The sequence below is a fragment of the Podarcis muralis genome, chromosome 8 (genome assembly GCF_964188315.1).
Source record: "Podarcis muralis chromosome 8, rPodMur119.hap1.1, whole genome shotgun sequence".
Classification (NCBI taxonomy): domain Eukaryota; kingdom Metazoa; phylum Chordata; class Lepidosauria; order Squamata; family Lacertidae; genus Podarcis; species Podarcis muralis.
The window spans coordinates 67,751,357-67,777,122 of NC_135662.1; the positions used below are offsets into that span (position 1 = coordinate 67,751,357).

General features: G+C 42.8%; 1 long non-coding RNA gene across 1 annotated transcript in view; it reads left to right on the top strand.

Annotated features, from left to right (window-relative positions):
* The first annotated feature begins 23,703 nt into the window (after positions 1-23,703).
* LOC114600988 (uncharacterized) overlaps positions 23,704-25,766 on the top strand; it is a 73,550-nt gene continuing 71,487 nt past the window's right edge. The window contains exon 1 of the long non-coding RNA XR_013394033.1: positions 23,704-23,819. This is a non-coding gene — a long non-coding RNA (uncharacterized LOC114600988). The remainder of the gene's footprint in view (positions 23,820-25,766) is intronic.

The window sequence follows — 25,766 nt, forward strand, 5'->3', positions numbered from 1 at the left end:
GCAGACAGAAACGCAGTAAACTTTCTAAAGTCGCCCTTCTCTGAATTTTGCAGTGCACCTTCCCAGCCATGAACTGTGCACAAAAAAGGGAATGCCTTGAGTAAAGGGGTCCATAATTAGGGGAAATCGCTTTGCCAAAAGATGTGTATGTTGGGGGGAATTGCACACAGACGTGCACGTTAAAAGAAATTTGCACTGAAATGCCGATGAATTTTCACAGGGATTTATTGATTTAAAAATTGTATGTGGAAAACTGAACTTCAGATCTGAAAAATGAGCAAGCTGAAATGGACTTATTTGCTCATCCCTAACTGTAGGCGATTAGGCTGAATTGTTTTGGTTGCTGACTAAATTCCAAATGTATGTGTGGGCCTCTGTGTTCTTATCGGAAGTCAGATTCTTTGCCTGCCTAACTTAATATCTATCAGTGAATTTTCAGGCTGTTGGGCTGGGGTGTTTTCACATCACTTGCTACTTCTCATCTTTTTACCTGGAGTTGCAAAATTGAGGTACAGTTCCTCCCCCAAAGTATGTACTTATAATGATCTGGGGGGGGGCGGGGAGCCTGGCATCCCAAATCACGTTGAATGAAATGAATGAAAGAACATTCCATTTTCAAATGGAACACAGAAAGGAATTCAGTGGCAGGGATGTCTAAGCCTCTGCATGATGCTGCCATAGGGTATGTCTGCCTCATATCCTTTGAAAGTGAAATGAAAAATGGGCATCTGTCACTGCAGCTGCAAGTCTGCAACGGTGGTTGCGTCTGCTGACTGTTTGGATATTCAAGTTGCCCAGAAAACTCCGTTGGGAAGCCTGCATCTGAACAAGTCTCTGTGATAGTCTGCAAATTGGCCGGCTGGTTAATGTGAGCTGTGTGTTCATGAGCAGCTGAGTTATGTAAACTACACCTTGTGGAGGATAGTGGTTTGGGTGCAGTGTGCCTGGTGAAGTAAATTAATGCATGGATTCTATATTTCTTAGAAGTACCGTATTTTTTTGCTCTATAAGACTCACTTTTTCCGTCCTGAAAAGTAAGGGGAAATGTGTGTGTGTGTTATGGAGTGAATGCAGGCTGCACAGCTATCCCAGAAGCCAGAACATCAAGAGGGATTGCTGCTTTCACTGTGCAGTGATCCCTCTTGCTGTTCTGGCTTCTGGGATTCAGAATATTTTTTTTCTTGTTTTCCTCCTCCAAAAACTAGGTGCGTCTTATGGTCTGGTTTGTCTTATAGAGCGAAAAATACAGTATTTTTCCTGCACCCCGGCCAAAATAAATGAACAAATAAGGCTCCCAGAGTGGCTTACAAATAGCAACAGCTATAATACGTCCCTGCCCTCAAGCTTATAATTGCAAAGACTCATCATAAAAGGAAAAGAGGGTTGTGAAGCAAACATAGGTGCTCATTGTTAGTTAAGAAATCTTGTAATGTCCAGCTGGAATGGAGAGAGTTCAAGGGGAGGAATCTGCTAGCCTGACTGAAACTGAATCTCTGAGAAGTGGGATGCCCTCCATCAGCTGGAATGAGAGAGAGTATTACCAGTCCCTGGGTGGGGTGGGGAAACTTCAGTGCCACAACATGCAGCAGAGTTTCTGCTAACCTTCACTTTTTCAGTGTAAAGGCGAGAAAGGGGATGCTAACTGCGTTCAGTTGGACACAACCACATCATCAAGATTCTTGATTGAAAGGAGATGTTGGTGAGCAGGGAGAGTCTGTGGCAGATAGACGTCCAGAAGCAGAAGAGGAGGGAGGCCAAGAGGCAGAGATGAGTCAGGCTGGTGAATAGTCATGAGTGTCTCCCCCTCCTGCTGTAACAAGCGTCCCTCTCCCCTGGTATCCCAGGACCAGGAGAGGTATGAAGAGGGTGGAGCAGAGACAGGCATATCAGCAGAGTCTCAGATTGCTTGGGGAAAACGCTGGAGAGAGGAGGAGACTTAGGCAGCTGAGGGAAGGTGAGGACCTTTAGTCTCTGCCTTATAGGGGCAAGACCTAATGAGAAGAGTGGCTGTGCTCATTAGGCCTGGTACCCCTGAGCAAGCCTTGTTTCTTCTAATAAAGAGTTAACTTCCCTTAGTCAATGAGATTTTTTATTTATTTTTTGCTGGCTGGCTGGCTCCTTGACAGGCAGTGGCCCTCACTCCCTGTTCCACCTCTATCATCACTTGTAGGATAGAAGCTGCTCACAAAGCTGGTCTAAATCTGGGGTGGTTTTTGCTCCTCTCTGCCTCCTTCTGACACTACAGCAGCAGCAATGGGTTGGGAGAGTTTCAGGGTGGGTGAAGTTGGAAATAGTGCCTTCTTGCATTTCACAGCAACTCTTCCTGCAGCTGCCATTGCTAGGAAGGTTGTAGGGGTGGGCTTGCCAGCCCTAAACCCTCACTTTCGCTGTGGAGGCAACTATTACAGAAGGGCAACTAAACCAGGTTCCTGGCAGGTGGTGGCATTGTTGCAGGGAACAAATTCCACTTAAGGGAGCCATCTGAGGAGCCTCTTCCTCCACCTCTTCCACATGTACCCCTAACCATCCAAGAAGAAATGAAATTGGCCAAGGTCCATGGCTCTATGAACGAACAGATGTAGAGTTTGCCATGGTTTTAGAGCTGTCACCGAAGCCCTCCCAGATGTTTTGGACTAGAATGTATGGATAAGGCTCTGTAGTTGCAGCCCAAACATCTGGAGGACCCTGTATGAGCAAAAGCGGACTTGGAGGGACCAGTTCTGAGACCTTGCTTCATGTCTGCATTGCAGGTACACAAAGGGCCATTTTGCAACATCCCTTATGTCCCTGCATGCAAGCAGCACTCCGTCTTTGACCCTTGAACCGACGCTGTGGTCTAGACTCGTGGTCAACAAAGATATATGCAAACATGTTGGCAAGGTACCGTATTTATTGTTCTATAAGACTCACTTTTTCCCTCCTAAAAAGTAAGTGGAAATGTGTGTGCATCTTATGGAGCGAATGCAGGCTGCACGGCTATCCCAGAAGCCAGAACAGCAAGAGGGATTGCTGCTTTCACTGCACAGTGATCCCTCTTGCTGTTCTGGCTTCTGAGATTCAGAATTTTTTCCCCTTGTTTTCCTCCTCCAAAAACTAGGTGCGTCTTGTGGTCTGGTGCGGCTTATAGAGCGAAAAATACGGTATATATATATGTGATAGCATCTGTGCTTTATTGACCATCCTATGCCTAGCAAGAATGGATGCGCCATAAATGGAGGCATATTGACTCCACTGGAAGCAGGTAGAACATAAGAAGAGCCTGCTGGCTCGGGCCAATGGCCCATCTAGTCCAGCATCCTGTTCTCAGTGGCCAACCAGATGCCTGTGGGAAGCCTGTACATGAATGCAACAACACTCTCCCCTCCTGTGGTTTCCAGCAATTAGTATTTAGAAGCATTACTGCTTTCAACTGTGCTTGGGTGTTTCATTCATCTAGTCCGCTCTGGGCAGGCTGCAGAGACAACACAGGCAGGAGCCCCTCTCTGACTTCCTGTCCCAACATTTCCTGTTTCTAGGTCTCGAGTCTCTACACTTAGTTCTAATACACCTGATACATAGAACATAACAGAAAGATGTTGCTTATAGCTTTATTCATTTAAAATATCTGTTAATCACACCTTCCACCAACAGATTCCAGGGCAGTGTATAAAAGTGTGAATAAGAGAGACTGTTTTTAGCAGCTGTCTCTCCTGTGTGTTCCCTCCGCTAGTCTTGTCTGTCTTCTTCTTCTGCTGCTGCTTGTTCCCCTCCCCTCCGTACCCAAGAAGAGAAATATGCACTGGAGAGGGGAGGGAAGGTAGAGACAAACAAAGCTATTCTTAATTCAGGTCATGCTTGTGCCATCTGCTCTGTATCTATTTAAATGCTATCTGAGGAAAGCGGCGGTGCCACATTTTCTTTGTCTGTGTTTTCAAGTGTTTTCCCCCCATAGGATCTCCGTTGAAATGATTGAACTCTATTTTGCGTGGGTGTTTTGGAAGTTAGAAGATTTCAGGCGGCTGATTTCAGCTTTGATGACTTCGCGTCTTTAAAACGGGTGTTTTGGTGCAAGGCTTGGGTGCTAACTCAGGGACATCAGAGTGCAGGCTTTGCCTGAAGAAAGATCTCAAATTCTGTCCCCGGCATTCCCAAGTAGGAGATGTTTCCAGGTGTCCATTGGACATTCATCTTGATCTATTTGCACTATGTTTGCTTTGCACTTGTATGATGCTCAGCCTTTCTTTGCCACCATACCAGTAGAAGACTGACACAACATCCTATTTCCTGCTACGTACTTTGGGGGATGCTATTGCAAGGTGTGAACAGGGAATTCCTGTAACGTTTACAGTATCTGCTTGAACATTCTTATGTCCTTACTTCATCTCAAAAGTGAACATAATCTCTGTGTACGCATTTCTAAATGCTTTTCATTCTAACATAAGATTTTCAAAATGCATTGGGTATGCTTTTGGGGCTGAGAACCATGTCGCAAAATTCACCAATGGGTAATTATGTTCTGATCGGCACATGAGCCCAGGAAGCATGGATCTGGTTAGTTCACATTGGAATTCAGAGAAACTGATTTCCTGAAGCATTCCTAGGTCAGCCGAAGATAACCATTCTGTGGGATTTGTTTTTTAAACCTGTGCCTACCCTCCCATTGAAATTTATAGCACGTAAAAATGCTCAGCCTGGGCTGGATTGTGGCCCTGCATTTCAAGATGTTAACTGTGCAGTCCTAGGTATGTATTCTTTAATACAGGGATAGGCAACATGGTGCAATCCAGAAGTTGTTAGACGAACTCCCACAAGTCCTGTCTAACAACGCCAAAGGCCAGGGAAGATGGGAGTTGTAGTTCAACAGCATCTGACTGGCACCACATTAGCCAATCTTTCTCTAAATCCCACTGTCTCCTATAAAGCTTAAAGGTAAAGGTAAAAGACCCCTGACTGTTAAGTCCAGTCGTGGACGACTCTGGGGTTGCGGCGCTCATCTCGCTTTACTGGCCGAGGGAGCCGGCATTTGTCCGCAAACAGCTTCCGGGTCATGTGGCCAGCATGACTAAGCTGCTTCTGGCGAACCAGAGCAGCGCATGGAAACACCGTTTACCTTCCTGCTGGAGCAGTACCTATTTATCTGCTTGCACTTTGATGTGCTTTCGAACTGCTAGGTGGGCAGGAGCAGGGACCGAGCAACGGGAGCTCACTCCATTGTGGGGATTCGAACCACCGACCTTCCGATTGGCAAGCGCTAGGCTCAGTGGTTTAGACCACAGCGCCACCCGCATCCCTCCCTATGAATAATAATAATAATAATAATAATAATAATAAATTTATTATTTGTACCCCGCCCATCTGGCTGGGTTTCCCCAGCCACTCTGGGCGGCTTCCAACAAAGATGAAAAATACACTAAAATGTCACATATTAAAAACTTCCCTGAACAGGGCTGTCTTGTTGTTGTTGTTGTTTAGTCGTTTAGTTGTGTTCGACTCTTCGTGACCCCATGGACCAGAGCACGCCAGACACTCCTGTCTTCCACTGCCTCCCGCAGTTTGGTCAAAGCTTACTGCCTAGTAATTATGTTTTACGGGGACTTCCGGTCGGTGCCAGCGCTTAATGGCGGTCCTACCTCCGAGCTCCGGAGAAGGACTGCTCCGCAAGTTCGGGTCTTACCCGCTACGGCGAGTGGGGGACCCCTAAAATCTCAGGCGCGGAAGCCTGAGAGCAAGGAGACTCGGTGGGCACCTTTGCGCCCCCCGGTACTGTGAAAGAGCCTTTTTAAAGGCTCCGGAGCGGCATCGGGAGTGAGCGCGGTGCTGAGAGTCGCTACCCAGCCTGCGGAGTGAAGCCGCGTCGCCATTAGCGGAGAGCGCCGATTCCTTCCTGAAAAGAAAATCTGGACTGGATTCCCGTGAGTAAGAAGGGAAAAAAAATTAGGAACCTTTAAAAATTGAAAATTTGGCTGAAAACGGGAGGGCAAAAAATAAGGAAGTCTGCCCCCCCCGGACTGCAGGAATTTAAAGCAACGAAAGATCTCGCTGCAGTTATTAGAAACTTAGTTGCGAACTGTCAAACCTGAGCTGTCAAAAGTATCTCTCCCCTCCAGATTGGCAGGAGAAGGGGGAAAAAAAGACAGTCTTGTGAAGATACTTTTAATTTAAAGGGAAACAAAGTTTTTCACTGCTCTGATCCCCGGGACGACCTGCCAGGACTTAACACCGGGAAAACTGTTCTTTAAAACAACTTTGAAGTGGATATAGACTATACCTTAAATGGTGGAAAAATTTTAAGACATTTAAGATTTAAATGGGACTTTGTTACTGATATTGGACTAACCAAATTTAAATTGGAGAAAAAGTTTTACAACTTTAATGGCGGACTTGAGATTTTCTACATCCGGCTTTCTGTCTTTTTGTTGTTTCTAACTTGGAAACTTTTAACTGCTCCCTCTTGAGGGCTAAGAGGGAAAAATTGTAAAGTAACTGACTAATACTGGGATTTTCCATTGCAAGTTTTTCCTGTGAGAACGGCCTTGGGATATGAGTGGCACGGCAGAGGAGATAAGAACCAGATCTAAAGCTAAACTAACACAAAAGAAAAGAGGCTCAATCTCTGGCAACACAGTGCCTGCACCAGATAGTGTGACAGCAGCATCAATGGAACCTATGACACAGGCACTGCTTAAAATAAATCAATCCCTTGAGGCCTTAACAAAGCAATCAGCAGAAAATTCAAAGAAATTGACAGAACTTACAGCAAGATTGGATTTGAATACCACATCAGTGGCAACAAATACAGAATCTATAAATAGACTGATTCAGGAATCTTCAGAAACAAGGAAAATTGCAGAGAGTGCAAAATCTGTCGCAGGTGAGACACAGGAAAGACTTGTGCCGATTGAGAAAAAGGTGAATGAGCATGAAGCGGCCCTCTCCTTACTGGAATTACAACGGAAAGAACGAAATCTGAAATTTAGACAGGTTCCAGAGAAAGAAGAGGACAATCTGGCGGAATTTCTCACAGAGGCAATTCTGGAAAATTGGCAAGGAGATCTGGAGGAAGATGAAGTGGGGATAACAACTGCTTTCAGACTTGGTAGAAAGCAAAGTAAGAAGTCAAGGGATTGTCTGATCACCTTTAGAACCAAAGAGGAAAGAGACAAGATACTGAACCTTCATTATCAAAAAGCTTTGGTGATTGGAAACATTCAAGTCCAAATCTTTAAGGACATCCCTAAATACATCTTGGAAGTGAGGACCTTTTACAGAGACCTTGCCAATTTGTTGAGGAAGAACCTTATACCCTTCAGGTGGGAATTTCCACAGGGGTTGTCCTTTAACTACAAAGGGAAGAAAGTAAGAATAAGAACAGTACAGGAGAAAGAGTACTTCTTGGAGAGAAACCTAGAGGACCTACAGAAAGGTACGGTGGACCCGGCAAGAGAAGGACAAGGATTAACACCAGAAGGAGGAGGGCTAACGGACATTGCAAATCTATCATTTGGACTACCACAACTGCCAACTGAAGAGGAAGAAAAACTTGGAGCAGTCGGAGGATCAAACATCTAACAAACAAAATGTCTCTGCAACTTCTAAGCTGGAATTGCAACGGTTTGAACCATCCCAGAAAAAAACGACAGGTTTTCCACATTTTGAAAAGGGAACAACTGGATCTGATATGTCTACAGGAAACTCACATAACTAGAGCACACAGGAAATTGTTGGTGAACAAAAGACTGGGACAAGAATTTATATCTTCCGATAAAGTAAAAAAGAGAGGAGTAGTGATTTATGCAAAGGAAAAATTGGACCCAAAGCTAAAATTTAAGGATGAAGAAGGAAGATACCTGGCAATTGAAGTACAGATCCAGGGGGAAAAATATTTGATAATTGGAGTATATGCACCAAATGATGGGAAGGCAGAATTTTTTAAGAAGTTGCATGAGACCTTACTAGATTATCTCGACCGCAAAATAATAATGATGGGGGACATGAATGGAGTGGTTTCTACAAATATGGACAAGGCACAAAGACAGACAATATCTAAAGAAGGAAGATTACCTAAGACTTTCTTCGAGATGACGGAAAATATGGACTTGATTGATATCTGGAGAACAAAGAATCCTCTCGAGAGAGAGGGAACTTTTTTCTCGGAATCTAAAATGACATGGACGAGAATCGACCAAATCTGGGTATCTAGTGTGATGGCTACAAAGATTAAAAAAGTAGAAATCTGCCCAAAAACCTGCTCCGACCATAATGCCGTAAAGATGGAAATGAAAATGACAACAACTGGATCCTTTAGATGGAGAATGAATGACTCCCTATTTAGAGATGAACAATTCTGTATAAAGGCCCTAAAGACATTGAAAGATTACTTCGAGATAAATTTGAGAACAGATGTGGAAAAAAGAACAATTTGGGACGCAAGTAAAGCCGTGATGAGAGGCTTCCTGATACAACAGAATTCAATCAAGAGGAAAAAGCAAAATGAAAGGAAAGAAAGAATTTTAGAAAAAATGAAGGAAGGAGAAAAGAAACTGAGGTCAAAACCAAAGTCTCAAGAAATTTTGAGAGAAATAAAATATTATCAGACGCAATATATGGAACTGACAAATCAAGAGATAGAATGGAAAATTAAACAAATGAGACAAAGGACTTTTGAGTCTGCAGATAAGTGTGGGAAGCTCCTTGCATGGCAATTGAAAAAGAGACAAAAATTGAACACAGTTACTTGTTTGGAGATAGAGGGAAAGAATGTTCATAAGCCAAATGAGATAAGTAACTGTTTCCAAAGTTTTTTTAGGAAATTATACACACAAGGGCCAGTAAATGAACAAGAAATAGAAGAATTTCTTAAAAATTATGGACTACCGAAAATTCTAGAACAGGGCAAGTTGATTTTGAATGAGAAAATAACAGAACAGGAAATAGAGGAGGCCATTCAAAAGGCACAACTGGGAAAGTCTCCAGGACCAGACGGACTGACGGCTAGATATTATAAAGCTTTGAGAGAAGGTTTAGTGCAACCACTAAAAGAAGTTTGCAATGAAATATTGGAGGGGAAAAAGGCACCTGAAACGTGGAAAGAGGCTTTTATCTCACTTATACCAAAGACCGAGACTGAAAAGAACCAGGTTAAGAACTACCGCCCGATATCATTATTAAATGTGGATTACAAAATTTTTGCAGACATTTTAGCAAAAAGACTGAAGAAAGTATTGACAGGTGAGATTCATAAGGATCAATCTGGCTTTCTCCCGGGTAGACACATGTCTGACAATGTGAGGAACATAATAGACATTGTGGAACTGTTGGAAATGAACATTAACAGAAAAGCGGCTTTGATTTTTGTGGACGCGGAGAAAGCCTTTGACAATATTTGTTGGAGTTTTATGAAAAAGAATCTCCAAGGGATGGGGGTAGGCCAAGGTTTTGAAAATGGTATAGGTGCAATTTATTCTGAGCAGAAGGCAAAGCTAATTGTGAACAATGTGGTAACGGAAGAGATAGCCATAGAGAAAGGAACACGACAGGGATGTCCTATTTCCCCCCTACTTTTTATACTGGTTCTGGAGGTTTTGTTAAATATGATTAGAAAGGACCAGTTGGTTAAAGGAATTCAGGTCGGAGTGAAAGAGTATAAATTAAGGGCATTTGCAGATGACCTAGTTTTGACTTTGCAACAGCCAATCACTAGCACAAAAAGAGTTTTAGAACTGATCGAGATATTTGGTCAAGTTGTAGGATTTAAGCTGAACAAACAAAAAACTAAAGTTTTGGAAAAAAACCTAACAAATGAAGAAAAAGAGACATTCCAGAATGAAACAGGTTTGGAGATAGCAAAAAAAGTGAAGTACCTGGGGGTGAATTTGACATCGAAAAATGTGAATCTTTTTAAAGACAATTATGATAAATGTTGGACAGAAGTTAAGAAAGATTTAGACATATGGTCAAGGCTGAAACTTTCCTTGTTAGGCAGAATTGCTGTTATCAAAATGAATGTATTGCCTAGAATGTTATTTCTGTTTCAGACATTACAAATAATAGACAAGATGGACTGTTTCAAGAGGTGGCAGAAAGACATATCGAAATTTGTTTGGCAGGGCAAAAAGCCAAGAATAAAATTTAAGACATTAACAGATGCGAAAGATAGAGGGGGTTTTGCCCTGCCGGACTTAAGACTTTACTATGAATCAGCAGCGTTTTGCTGGTTGAAAGATTGGCTGCTCCTCGAGAATACAGACATTTTGGACCTTGAAGGATTTGACAACAGATTTGGTTGGCATGCATATATATGGTATGACAAGGTAAAATTGCATAAAGGTTTTAAGAACCATATGGTGAGGAAAGCTCTGTATAATGTTTGGATTAAGTATAAAGACCTGTTTGAAAGTAAAACCCCCAGGTGGTTGTCACCAATGGAAGCAAAAGAGGTGAAAAAATTGAATATGGGTTCTAATTGGCCTAAATATTGTGAAATTATAGAACAAGATGGTGAAAATGTAAAATTGCAGAGTTTTGAGAAACTGAAATTTAAGGTGAGAGATTGGTTACATTATCGACAGATAAATGAAGTATTTAAACAGGACAGAAAGAAAGGCTTCCAGGTGGAGAAGTCAAAATTAGAAACAGAACTGTTAGAACCCAATACTAAAAATTTGTCAAGAATGTACAACTTGCTGTTGAAATGGAATACTCAAGATGAAATGGTGAAATCTAATATGATTAAATGGGCACAGGACATTGGGCATGACATTGAATTTGCAGACTGGGAGCAGTTATGGACCACTGGTGTTAAATTTACGGCATGCAATGCCTTAAAAGAAAACATTATGAAAATGATCTACAGGTGGTACATGACTCCTGCTAAGTTAGCAAAGATCTATCATTTGCCCAATAACAAGTGTTGGAAGTGCAGTGAAACGGAGGGAACCTTCTATCACCTTTGGTGGACCTGCCCGAAGATTAAGGCTTTCTGGGAAATGATCTATAATGAAATAAAAAAAGTTCTGAAGAGAACGTTTGTTAAAAAACCAGAGGCCTTTCTCTTGGGTATGGTGGGCCAAATGGTGCCAAAGAAGGATAGGACATTTTTTATGTACGCCACCACAGCAGCAAGAATTCTTCTAGCAAAGTATTGGAAGACGCAAGATTTACCCACGTTGGAAGAATGGCAGACGAAGGTGATCGACTATATGGGACTGGCGGAGATGACTGGCAGAATTCGAGACCGGGGGAAAGAGGCGGTGGATGAAGACTGGAACAAATTCAAAGTTTATCTTAAAAACTGTTGTAATTTGGAAAATTAGGGGCTCAGAGTCATAAGAGATAAAGAACTACAGTTGTATTAATAATTAACTGAAGTTAAATACATGAAATATATTTAAGTTATGATCAGAGGGTTGCTAAAAAATCTTGAAACAAGAATGCAGGAAAGGGGTGGTATGGGGAAGTCATGTTTTTGTTTGTTTATGTCTATGTTTTTGTTTTGTTTATTCTTTATTTATGGAAAACTAATAAAAATTTATTATAAAAAAAAAAAAGTAATTATGTTTTACAACTGCAGCCTAAACCCCCCATTAATAATGGTTTCTGCCATGCTTCTTTAGCAAAACACTTTTAAAAAAATGCATTTTCTACTTTCCTCAAAAACCTTGCTTTTATGATGGCAGTTCACGTAGCCTGCCCACCCTTAAAACACCTACATTTCCAAAGACCCTTTCAAGCATTGTTAGCTGGCAAATGATAAGTTGTGAAGGTTGATACTAGCTTGGGGGCACTCAGAGGATTGCTATGTGTGGCATCTCGCCTCATGTTAAAATCAGAGGACGCGTTTTCTTCCTCTCGGTCTGTATGTCTGTGTCTCTCTCACCCCTGTTCATTTCATAATAGATACAAAAGGATTAGGCTCATACTCCTGGATGGCTGTCCATTGACGTATTCGATGTGTTTCATTTGCAATAATGTATGTAATTTATCTTCATGTGTACCTTTCTTTTTTTTAATGGTCAAGGGCTAAGTGGCCCTGCAGATATACGAGCTGTTGGACTGTCTTGACAGAATGCTGCCAAATACTGACACTGTAAAGTGTGGTGGGGAAGGGAATATATCAAATGGCTGCTTATAAATCTGAATGTCTAAAAGGCATTTTCTGCTTGTTCGTAGGTAGTGTCTAGAAATCCCAATAAGCTTTTTTCTCCCAGATATTTTAAGATGATGGTATTTTTGTATGCCTAACTCTTACGTCTTGTCCTTTGTATTTGGTGAAAATGATGGCATTTCTGAGAACTGTTAGATACGTCCGGTTGTTATGATTAAATTTCTTTAGAATGAATAGACTTCTGTGAGATTGTTATTCTTTTTACAATGGAAGAATCTTAGCTCTATGTGGCCCACCTATTCCACTCGAGTGTAACAAAACTTTAATATTTCTTGTAAACCGCTTAAAGGTAAAGGGACCCCTGACCATTAGGACCAGTTGTGACCGACTCTGGGGTTGTGGCGCTCATCTCGCTTTATTGGCCAAGGGAGCTGGCGTACAGCTTCCGGGTCATGTGGCCAGCATGACTAAGCCGCTTCTGGCGAACCAGAGCAGCGCACGGAAATGCCGTTTACCTTCCCCCGGAGCGGTACCTATTTATCTACTTGCACTTTGACTTGCTTTCGAACTGCTAGGTTGGCAGGAGCAGGGACCGAGCAACGGGAGCTCACCCTGTCAGGGGGATTCGAACTGCCAACCTTCTGATCAGCAAGTCCTAGGCGCTGTGGTTTAACCCACAGCGCCACCCGCGTCCCACTGTAAACCCCTTAGAGGTTATCAATTAAAAAGTTTAAAACAAGTGGTTCAAAACCAATTAAAATCAGGACTAAATCTTATGGTGGAAGGTGGAATACAAACTGTGTAAATAAAGTAACCTATTTTTTCCATATTCCCATTTGGCCTGTTCTGACAGCTCATAGAAGGCTGCAATCGGTTTTTGACTTGAAGTATGCCTTCAACCTCATTCTTTGTACCGTTGGTGTGATGCAGCTTTCTACATTGTCACTTTGTTTGCTTTTACATCACCAGTGACACATCTCCCAGTATCTGTAAATGACAGGAAAGAACAAGGTGTTTAAATTTGCCAAAGAACAAAGCCCTCCTGAACAAAGGCTTTATTTATTAGCAAAGCAAACTAGCATCAGTAATCTGCCACTCATGGCTGATTAGGAGGTATGTGGTTAGCATTCAGGTACTGTAGCATGTTTTTTCCTTGGCAGAATGATATGAGACTGGTGTTTTTGGGATCTTGTTAAGGAACAAGTGGATATCTGCTGCCCTTGGCATCTTCCTAGGAACTGCCACATTCAGCAGAGGGAGAAATATTTCTAGAGTAGGTCTAGGCCCCCTCTGTGCTCTCCCAGATCCCATAACTACTCTAAAAAGGTGTTAGGAAGGCACCTCTACCTCCAGGGTGGTTATGCGCCCTGCTTTACAGAGGATAGTTCTCTATTTGAGAGCTGTCCAGTCTGGTTTAAAGAAAAAAAAACTCCATAAAAAGTCAGAGCAGAAGCCCATCAACAGTTTGCAGCTAGCAGCAGCTGGTCAGCAGACATGGGGTAGTGCCTAGTGATCTGCTTATTGAGCATTTATCCTGATTTACTCGCAGGGAGGTTAGATTGGGGTTGCCAAACAGTTTTGCTTAACTGTCTGGGAAAATCTGGACGTATGGCAATCTAGATTTTGGCGTATTTCCTTAAAAATAGCTCAAAAACTTCATTCAAGCTCAACAACTTTTGTGTCCGGATTTTCAGTTTTTGAAATATGGCAACCCTGGGTTAGATGACGTTGTTTCAAAGCAGACAAGATGACCCCAGCAGTCTCTAGGTAAAGGTAAAGGGACCCCTGACCATTAGGTCCAGTCGTGACCGACTCTGGGGTTGTGGCGCTCATCTCGCTTTATTGACCGAGGGAGCCGGCGTACAGCTTCCGGGTCATGTGGCCAGCATAACTAAGCCGCTTCTGGAGAACCAGAGCAGCGCACGGAAACGCCGTTTACCTTCCCACCGGAGCGGTACCTATTTATCTACTTGCACTTTGACGTGCTTTCGAACTGCTAGGTTGGTAGGAGCAGGGACTGAGCAACAGGAGCTCACCCCGTCGTGGGGATTCAAACCGCCGACCTTCTGATCGGCAAGTCCTAGGCTCTGTGGTTTCACCCACAGTGCCACCCACGTCCCTATCCCAGCAGTCTCTATCTCTTGCCTATTTCACCGTTTGTGTAGCTGTGACAGTGTAAACTGTTACTCTCTTTTTATTCCATTTTGCATTGTATGTCCTCGCTGGCTGCGTGATTACTTTAAAAACATCTGTTTTTATTTGTTCCAGGAAATCTCTTCCTGGTTCCTGTATTAGTGATGTTAGATTTTTCTGGGTTCAAGGTGATTTTGACATTTTTGGATGTCGAGACGCTGTTCTGATCCTTACTCCTGTGAAATGCCAGAACGAGAGGACACACTCAGTGGTTCAGCTCAGTTGCTGTGAACAAGTAACTGCGTGAACAAAGGAGTTTATACATGTGGAGATTTACCCTTCTGTCAACAACACCAAAAACCAGACTCTGCTGTGCCTTGATATTATATAGTAGCATGCTTGGTTGCCCTATGTGATAATACCTTATTACTTCCATATTGATTGGAGGGTGCTAGTCCTAAGCTGTGAGTTTGCATTGATTTGTAGCATACAGGCACCCTGAATATAGGATATTGCGCCAATCTGTTTCAGTAATGTTTACCGGGGAGTTCGTGCCAAAAATGTAACTGAAGAAATGGTAATTATTGGTATAACTCAGCAGACTGAAATAAACTAAACACCAGGAATGGATTTGGCACAGCACTTCCCCACTGCAAGGGTGAGAAGTAAATTCTGTATTACAAACCTGTTGGAAAGGGAACGGTGGTGAAGGAAGGATTGCATTGTTTTTATTGATTTGTAAAATGGGTTGGAACACTAGAACACAAATTGCTCTCAAGATGATCCTCGGCTCAGACTAATTAATTGATGGCAGGTGAGGCTGGAACATTAATTGCAAACAATATATCACTGATTCATGGTCATTCTTACTGCAGCTGCTGAAGCAAAGTGTGGTTTTCTTCCAATTCCGCAAATAGCACAAGGAAGTCAGGGTGGTGAGGTCGTTTCAGTGTGTCAGACTAGGATGTGGGAAACCTGGGTTCAAATCCCCACTCGGCCATTGGATGAAGCTCACTGAGTGACTTTGGTGAACCTTCACACCCTGACCTACTTCACAGGGTGGTTGTGAGGATAAAATGATGGTGTGGGTGTGTGGAGAGACTGTGTGTACCACTGAGCTTCTTGGAAGAAAGAAGAAGAAGAAGAAGAGGAGTTTGGATTTGATATCCTGCTTTATCACTACCCAAAGGAGTCTCAAAGCGGCTAACATTCTCCTTTCCCTTCTTCCCCCACAACAAACACTCTGTGAGGTGAGTGAGGCTGAGAGACTTCAGAGAAGTGTGACTGGCCCAAGGTCACCCAGCAGCTGCATGTGGAGGAGCAGAGACACGAACCCGGTTCACCAGATTACGAGTCTACCGCTCTTAACCACTACACCACACTGGTGGGATATAAATGTTATAAGCAGTTTAAAAACACAAGTTGCCCCAACTCCTTTGTAACACTATTTCATAATTCCCCTCTAACATTTATGCAACTAACCTTACACTTATCCAATGACCTATTTTGACCCTATTAGAAAAAGAAAATGACAGCAACAAATTTATTCTTCATGGCCAAAGATGAAAGGTTCGGGTGAAAGAGGTTGGAGTGTAATGTGCCCTAAGCCATTTAAAAAAATTTTAAACTTGGGATGAAGCAAGGATCTTGCCTCAAGTGCCATAAAAAGTGTCTCTCCCACTCTCTCTCTGTGTTTAATATAATCTGATACCTACTCAAATGCAATAGTTTTCTGTGGTGGTAGCTGAAAAATTTGGCTGTAACATACTGAGTGATGTGTACATATAAGCATGCCAAAGCAGCCTTTTATTTCCTTCCTTTGAATTTCCTGCTGTGGTCCAAACAGGCAGTTTGTTCTCTGGCTATAGTATGCATTATGCACACCCACTGTATACTGTAATAGCACCTGCTTATCCAACTTTCATTATTTCACACGAACGTCTCGCCATGGTGTTGAAGTATGAGCCAAGGGGTTAGGGTCCCAATGCAAATATGAACAAGCAGCACTTATGCTACAGTGGTGCTTTTACAATGCCAACACCAGGCTTGGAGCACTTGATTTTTTTATTTTATTTTTGCACATTTCCATCCTTTTCATAATTCCTGGCACACAGTCTGGGAATCGCTGACTCAAATAGACTTCCAGCTATTGTAACTAGTCAACAAATCACTCTGTTATGATATGATTTTGTTTGCTCGTTTGTTTGAGGTGCATCGCAGGTTTACAGATAAAGCAATTTGAGATGAAATCTAAGAAACCTTGCACAACTTTGGAAGGAAAAACCCCCGCTCCTGTTCCAGTGGGGAGCACCTGCAGGGTACCAGGATGAATTTTGAATGAGTTCCTTAAAAATGGTTTGAAACAGTGTCATGCATTATTTAACTCCATAAAGCATTTTTTTAATGTGACTTTTTGAAAAGATACTAAAGAATCAAACTGTGTTTTAATGGCCTGAACTGTGCATTACCCCCACCTATGAGAACATTTTAATGCCTTGATGAATCAGTCCAAAAGCAAACAGTAGTAAAAGTCTCAGGCTAGACATGATTTTGCTATCCGCTCTGCTAATGTATGTAGCAGCCTTAATGGACTTATCTTCATCTCTGACTAGGCATATATAGAGCTATTACAGAAGATATTAGATAATCCTAGGTTGTTAACAGTTACAGCTTTGACTTTATCCTAGTAATTTTGCCAGTTATTAAACAAGCACCAGCATGGGTTCTTCCACATTTGCTGGGGTGTACATTGAGATTCATAATGATTGCCAACCAAACGGCTGCTGTAAAATCTGCAGCAACTATCTCAGAGAATATCCTTTGGAGAGAATGCATAAATCTTGATTCTTTTTAGGAAACCTGTAGATTAAACGAATGGATTAGAGCATGATGAATAGATAGATTTACATGTGCAATCCAAAAGCCTCCATTTCAGTCTTACTCTCTCACAACCCCTTTTCTCTTCCTTCCATGAATTTGACACAAGTGTGGAATCTATTGGCTTGGGGCGTGAGCTGCGATTCATGATTGTACCACTTTAGCAGGGTGTTGGACTAGACGATCCTTCGAACTCCACAATTCTATGATTCAAATATCACTTCAGCCATGAGCTTGGTAGTCAACCTCTCTCTCTCTCTCTCTCTCTCTCTCTCTCTCTCTCTCTCTCTCTCTGTGTGTGTGTGTGAACTCTGTGTGTGTGTGTGTGTGTGTGTGTGTGTGTGTGTGTGAACGAACTCAGTTCCAGCACCTCTCAGGTGGGCGCCTTTCAGCAGCATAGCTAGGAGGCGAGGCAGGAGCAGGGCACATTGGGCACTGCTTCCCCAGGGGGCAGCACTTACTGTGGGGGCCCTCAGTGTGCCCAAGCCACACGTCTCTCCTGGGAGTGACTGGGTGGCTTGGGCGCCTGCAGGCACCGTGCCCCTCAAAAGGGTGCCGTAGGGCTTGTGTCTGCCTGCCGCCTTCCCCTCAGCTGGAGAGCGGCTGAGGGGGAGGCGGCGGGTGGACTCCATGCACGCTCCTCCCAGAGTGCCCTGCTTGGGTTGCCCTGCCCCTCCTGAGTGCCTGAGCGGCTAGCTACACCGCTGGAGCCATTATAAGAGAACAAGGGAGGCATTCATGGTGAGTTCTGGCACCTCTTTTTCTAGAAAAATAGCATGTGTGTGTATATATGTATATATGTGTGTATATAGAGAGAAAATGGGCGGGGGAAATCCTATCTGTGCTATAAAGCGGTATCATACCACTTTAAACAGCCACAGCTCCCCACAAAGAAACGTAGAGTAGTTAGGGTGCTGAGAATTCTTGAGAGACGCCATCTTTCCCTCTTAGAGCTGCAATTCCCAGAGTGGTTTCACAATCACTCCTTCTCCCAAGGGAACGCTGGGAATTGGAGCTCTGTGAGGGGAAGAGATGCCTCCAAACAACTCTCAGAATGCAAGGAGGCAGCCTTTAGCTTTTATTTTTTATTTTGACATAGTAATAAATAATAATAATAATAATAATAATAATAATAATAATAATAATAATAATGTGCACCCCACTCCCAAGACCATTCCATTGTAACTATCCAACCTCCCAAAATTTCAATACCGCTTTTGATGGTTTAACCCTTTTCCGTTTTAACAGTACAAATTCTACAAACACCCTCCATATCGCCTCAAAATCATTTCTCCTGCGTTTTCTCCATCTTACCTTAACAGCACATGTTAACTTATCATTAATAGCTGTGTACCCCACAGCCTTTAGCTCTTGGCGAAGGCTGCTTTCTGGTGTACCTCGGCGCCACCTATTCAGAGAGTTTAGTGCAAAGTTTGCTGCCGCTCAACGATTTTGTCTACTGAAATAACCACGGGGTGAACCCTGCTGAAGTGAAGGCCTTCTAAGCAAAAGCGCATGGAGGTTATTTCTTTGGTTTGCTTTTTCCAGATTTAGCTCTATGTATGTGAAGCTCCTGTCTGTAGCTGGCTATCTCTCTCTCCTTGATTAATGTGAGCTCCTCTCTTGCCGCAGTGCTCTTGGCTCTTCTCTCCTGAGCCTGTCCAAAAGACTGCTGCTTTAGTAATTTTCCTCTTCTACTCCCCTGACGGTCACTTCTCTTCTGGTGGCCTTCTTTTTTTTTGTTTTTTATCCTTGAGACAATAAAGCTCCTCTTCCACCCACTGTGCAAAACGTTTTCCTCACAGTGATGGATGCCCTTTCCTGGGAAAGATACTTGGTACATTTTCTCCATCTTAAGAGTCAATAATAGCCCTTAACAGACACCTGACCAAGTCAAAGGAGCCTGATAACATCACTCTCATGGATTTGACCACACCTGCCAAATTGTTGCGTACATTTATGGACCCAACATAAGTATAGGACCTGAGGTAAACCACAATCATTTTCCTCATGAGACATATATTCTCAAAACAGAACGAGAACATTGTCCTGGGTAAAATCAGAGCATCTAAACCAGGCATGTCCAAAGTCCATTTCAGTATACAGTGGTACCTCTGGTTACGAACTTAATTTGTTCCGGAGGTCCGTTCTTAACCTGAGGTGCCACTTTAGCTAATTGGGCCTCCTGCTGCCACCGCGCCACAATTTCTAATAATAATAATAATAAATCTTTATTGTCATTGCCCCCTCTCGGGGACAACAAAATTACTTCTGTCCTCATCCTGAGGTAAAGTTCTTAACCTGAGGTACTACTTCCAGGTTAGCAGAGTCTGTAACCCGAAGTGTTTGGAACCTGAGGTATCACTGTATGTCCTGGGGTAAAATCCTAAAACAACGTTGATCGGCCCTCACGCATGTTCATTTCATCAAATCTGGCCCTCTTTGAAAAAAGTTTGGGCACCCCTGATCTAAATCAAGGCTCTCCAGCTGTGGTCAGCAGGCCATGGGCGTTCTGTGAGCTTCATTCAGGTGGTCCATGGATTTGTGCTTGAAGATGGAAAGTGGCACATCTGTGGGATTAAATATTTATATATTTTTAATAGCTATTGCCTTTTTTATTTTTATTTTTCTGTATTGTAATTTGAATTCCAATTGTCATGCAATATGGAAGAAGAAAAAGAAGCATTAAAAATACAATTAAAAACCAAAAACATCTAGCACAGTGCATTACGATTGCTACATCAGGCTGAAAAGCCATGGGGGGGGTCTTCCAAGACCCCCAGCAATTCTCAAGTGGTCCATGGGGGGGGGGAAAGTTGGGGAATCGCTGATCTGAATGAATTTTAGTAGGCTGTGCTCCCTGAATGAAATAGGGACCAGATGAAAGCTCCAGAATTGGGTATAGCTGAAGACTTACCTTATTTTTTGCTCTATAAGACTCACTTTTTCCCTCCTAAAAAGTAAGGGGAAATGTGTTTGCGTCTTATGGAGCGAGTGCAGGCTGCGCAGCTATCCCAGAAGCCAGAACAGCAAGAGGGATTGCTGCTTTCGCTGCGCAGCGATCCCTCTTGCTGTTCTGGCTTCTGAGATTCAGAATTATTTTTTTCTTGTTTTCCTCCTCCAAAAACTAGGTGTGTCTTGTGGTCTGGTGCGTCTTATAGAGCGAAAAATGCGGTAAATCAAATAGCTTCTCCTCAACCTGCCAAATGCAGCAAATGTCATGTGTTTAGTGACTCTTTCCTCTTCGGTTTGGGGTAGGTCTGAACTCGTCCTGCGATGTGCCCCTTGTAGAACAGCAAATACTCTGGGCCATTTTGCAGGTAGCACCCATAGAACAGAAGTGAGAAATTGTTGACAGTGAATGACAAATGAATGTTAAAAAAAGGGGAATGTAAATAAGATTTGTGAAATGATGCTTGTAGAGGCCACTTTGCTCATGCGGAAACCTTGGTGAACTACCACTTTGTCATTGTCAGGAAGGAACTTTTGATCTACGAAGCTGTTTCTGTTCTTATTGTCTTTTTAGGCTCAGCGCTTCTGTTCTGGGCTCCTGAAGCCCATCTCTGTGTTACAACCCTATGCTGGTTTCACTATCGTGGCTCCTCTCAAAGAAGCCTTGGTGTTTTACTTTTGTGAAAGCGATGCACAAGCTTAGTCAGGCTCAGACTGCATTTTTGTTGTTGTTTAGTCATTTAGTCGTGTCCGACTCTTTGTGACCCCATGGACCAGAGCACGCCAGGCACCCCTGTCTTCCACTGCCTCCCGCAGTTTGGTCAAACTCATGTTTGTAGCTTCGACAACACTGTCCAACCACCTCATCCTCTGTCATCCCCTTCTCCTTGTGCCCTCAATCTTTCCCAACATCAGGGTCTTTTCCAGGGAGTCTTCTCTTATGAGGTGGCCAAAGTATTGGAGTCTCAGCTTCAGGATCTGTCCTTCCAGTGAGCACTCAGGGCTGATTTCCTTCAGAATGGAGAGGTTTGATCTTCTTGCAGTCCATGGGACTCTCAAGAGTCTCCTCCAGCACCATAATTCAAAAGCATTCATTCTTTGGCGATCAGCCTTCTTTAAGGTCCAGCTCTCACTTCCATACATCACTACTGGGCAGATTGCGTTTACTTTGCATTAAGTCAAACTATTTCCTAAAAAAGAAGAGAATGGGGCGGGGGAGAGATAAGAACCAGGAAAGATATTGGCTTAATCTGAGCCGACCCTACCCATCCTACATTTGAAGTACTCTTATTCCACTTTAGAATCATAGAATTGTAGTGTTGGAAGGGATCCCAAGGCTCATCTAGTCCAACCCCCAGCAATGTGGGAATAATAATTCCTGCCAAAAAAATCCTGAAGCTTGTAAAAGATACTGAGTTTGTAAAGGGCACTGAGAACTTTAACAAACTACAGTTCCCAGGATTCTTGGGGGGACAGCCATAATGGTTAAAGGTAAAGGGACCCCTGACCATTAGGTCCAGTCGTGACCGACTCTGGGGTTGCGACGCTCATCTCACTTTATTGGCCGAAGGAGCCAGCGTACAGCTTCCGGGTCATGTGGCCAGCATGACGAAGCTTCTTCTGGCAAAACAGAGCAGCGCACGGAAACGCCGTTTACCTTCCCGCCGGAGTGGTACCTATTTATCTACTTGCACTTTGATGTGCTTTCAAACTGCTAGGTGGGCAGGAGCAGGGACCGAGCAACGGGAGCTCACCCCGTCGCGGGGATTCGAACCGCCGACCTTCTGATCGGCAAGCCCTAGGCTCTGTGGTTTAGACCACAGCGCCACCCAGGTTAAAGGGTGGTTAAAGGGTGCTTTAAATGATTGGTGTGGCTCCATATCAGTTTGGATTTCTTCCCATTTGATCCCATCCATCCTTCCTTCCTCCAATCCGTGGCCTTGCTATCCATGCACCCACTCAAGATCTTTTGAACCACTTCCATTCCCTCTCGCTCACTTTCCTTTCTCCCACCGTTTCTCTTGCCCATTTCCTGGGACGTTGCTACACTCTGTGTACTTTTCAGATTAATTTTACTGGATCCAGCTCTCGTACTTTGACTCAGATCCCTTAGAAAAGCAAAGTGAGCTTTCATGTTTGTTTTCTCTCTTTATGCCTGGGGATGGGGAGACAAGTGAACAAAGTACCGGTGACCCACGGCACTCTCTCAGAACTCCAAATGTGCCCATGGAGCTGAAGAGGTTGCCAGCTCCTCTTCTGCACAATCACTGGCAACATAAATGCAAAGAAGACAAGCAGAAAACCGAACAATGAAGCATTCTGCTCGCTACAACTTTTGCTTGCTTTCCAGTGAGACTAAGAACAAAGCCCTTTGTCTGAATCTGACAGGAGTATCAAGATTTATTGATCTGAGAGAGAAATCTTTTTCAGAGATAATGTTTCACCTTGAGAAGTAATACAGTATAGCATTTCACCAACAGAAGTAGCTGTTGCATATACTGTTACGTAAGTTCAGGATTATATCCATTTGAGCAAATTAGGCTGGCACATTAGTTAATGGGAAACCAGACTAGCTCTTAAAAACAATGTTCACAGGGGTTGTTTATGTGATCGGGGACTATTTGGAGGTTGTTTAAATAAATTTATGACCTTCCAAGTTGGCAAATAATTTGTTATCCTGCTGTGATTTCCTTGCGCGTGTTTTTTGGAATTAGGTTTTCCAAATTGCTTATATTTTGGGATAAAGCAACGAAAGCAGGGCAGCACCAGAGAATGGAATTTTGTTGGAAATAAAATATGATGCTATACCATAATAGTTTAGAGTCAACAATAAATGTGTTACATACAGGAGGCTCAATGTGTTTGCCTCGTTTTTAATGCATTTAATCAACAGTAATCAAAACAATGTATATAAAACTTTGTAGGATTAATACTTTGCCATCAATACTGTCCAACTTTATTGCACCCTTCTAAGGTTGGTCATTATTAACACCATTTTACATTTGATAAGAGAGCAAAGGTTGGACAGGACATCTTTTAGGGTTAAGTTTAACTCTATATCTGCTGGGTTACACTCGTTTTTTCAGTCGGAACATTAATTATCTGTATAGATGTTTCATGTCTTATTCTAAATTTAGTGTGGGAGATACCATATGATAATCAAGCCAAAGCAATCTGCAGCATGTAATTATCTCATTGAGGGGGAATCAACATAAACAACTTCTGGGAAATGTTCAGGTGCAGATCTCCAACAGGTGGACCCAATAGTGCGAGGTTGAACCCCAGAAATTTGTCTCTACGTGCTTTATCATGTTGCATGAATGAGACAGTCAAAAGTAAAATCTGTAAAATCTTGCTTATTGTGGTTGGCTCTCAGTGCAGATGTATCAAGGTATGTAGGGCCTTATAACCCAACTGAATGCACATTTACTCGCAAGGAAGCCCCATGTGTTTTATTGAGCCTTTATTGAGTGAGGTTAACACTAAGACTGTGACAAATGTTTGCCTGTTTCAGTTTTCAGGTTGAAAAGAGCGCTTTGGGAGGGTGAGGATATTTTCTGACACCACCATTAATGCTAACTTTGTCCCCCAAAATGGTTCACTGCCCTTCCCCTACTCTTTGCACATAATTATTTGCTTCTTTCTATTTTATTTCTATTAGGACTTCATCCAGTCACGGGATCTCACCCAATCACAGTCGTGGTTCGTATTATGAACATGATGATGTCCATGATGCTAAGCAGCTAATCACACTGGGCTGGTGCTGATGTTGCAGGTAGGGAGATGCTTCCTGGACTGGTCATATGGGCAAACCTAGCCAACCAGGGTCAGGAAGGGCAACAAAGATCTATTTAGCTGGAGGGCAGTGCTTCGTGAGCAGCCAACCTCTCTCCTTTTCAGTGCTAATGAAAGCATTCCCCAAAATTGCCCTTTTGCCCAGCCATGCCCTTGCTAAAACCAACACCTTGAATTGCTGCCACTGCATTTTGGAAGAGCTGTAAAAAGGATGGCCCTTTGGCTGGTTCATGACCTTAAGTTTATGAAGGCATATATATGCAGGACCTAAAACTGTCCTCTATTCCCACTAGCAACAGTCCAAATCGTAAAACCCAGGAAGACGGATTTCAAGTATGGTTTATTTGTGCTGTCTGTAACTTCAGTAGCGATCATGTCAAACCAGTGAAATATTCTCCTTATAGGTGCGAACGGGGCCACAATGCCATCATCCCTGTCACATTGACACAAGCTGTATGTTTAGGAACGCTTAATGAATTGCATTCTTTTCCCCTCCTTCCCTGACTGACACATCTTATTGTCACTTACCATTTCAGGAAGTCCCATAACCTTGGGTCCTCTACTTGAAATGTCACTGCCTTATGATTAATGAACATAATGTGGCAATTTCTGTTATGGAATATGTTCTGTGAGAGCCAGCCCTTACTCCCATAACAGTGGGACAAAAGTGCATCACTCAGTACGTATCTATGAACTTTATTATGACTGATTTTAGTGACCAGCCAGCATTCTTAAATGGCAGTGATTTTTGAAGATTAGCGTTTTAGGGTTGCCATCGTTGGTTTTACTAATACTGGATATCTGGGTGTGGCTCAGGATCAGACCCAGTGCAGACAAAAGCAGCTGGGTCAGGGGCAGAGCCAAGGCAAAACCTTGTGGGTAAGGGAAAGAGCCAGGGCAGGATTTTGGGTGTCAAGGTCAGAGAGCAGCAAGGTCAGAGAGCAAGTATTTTCGGAAGCAGAAACTGGATTATCCTATTTCTACTCATCCCGGTAATAGTTAGATGACAGAAGATGGTTTCACAGATTAGACTAGCAAAATACTGGTTGGTTGACAATCCTTTTTTTTTTTTTTTTTGCAAGTCATTCCCAATGGCTTTATTCCAAAACTGAAAAAGAATTACAAACATCAAATTCAAAATCCATATTCGTTTTGTAACATAAGCCTATTACATAGTTGACTAGATTAAAATATACCTAATTGCTATAGACTTCCCTTTTCTATATATAAATGCAACACAATTAGAAATATTGTATTAGAAATTTTTATAAATTCCCCTATACCCTCCACTCCCCTTCACCCATGTGTGATCTCAAATTTTTTTTTACTTATTCCATCTTGTTGTGTTGTTGTAGTTTAATAATTATCCAATTATTCAATTGAGTCTTTTGATTCTTTTATTACTTCCTTGCTTACCCCTGCACGTTTTACACATTATCTATTAATATTCCAGTTCCAGAACCATATTTTTGGTTGGTTGACAATCCTTTGAGCATGTTGCTTTAGCAAGGATGATCCATACAGATCTCTGTGAATGGCTTGGCTTGATGGATCGGGTCCTGCATTTGCAAAAGGGTGAACACACCCACATCCATCACTCTCAGTAGTGACTGAAGTCTGGTTGATGACTATGTCTATAGCCTATATAAATTGGGCATTGCCAAAATTGACCATGTGCCTTGGGATGGGCGTTGTATCAGGGCCTCTTCCAGCAGATGGTTTGTGCTGTCAGAGCTGGCTGCGCTGCCAATATATTTAGCTGAACCGTGTAGGCTTGTGTGTGAGAGGATCTGTGGATCTTTTTCTTACTAAGTTATGGACTTCATTGCAGCAAACGGGTCACAACTGATGTTGGCATACATGACTTTGAAGGGGAATTAGGCAGCTACATGGAGAATAGGGCCACCATTGGCTATTGGGAGCACTA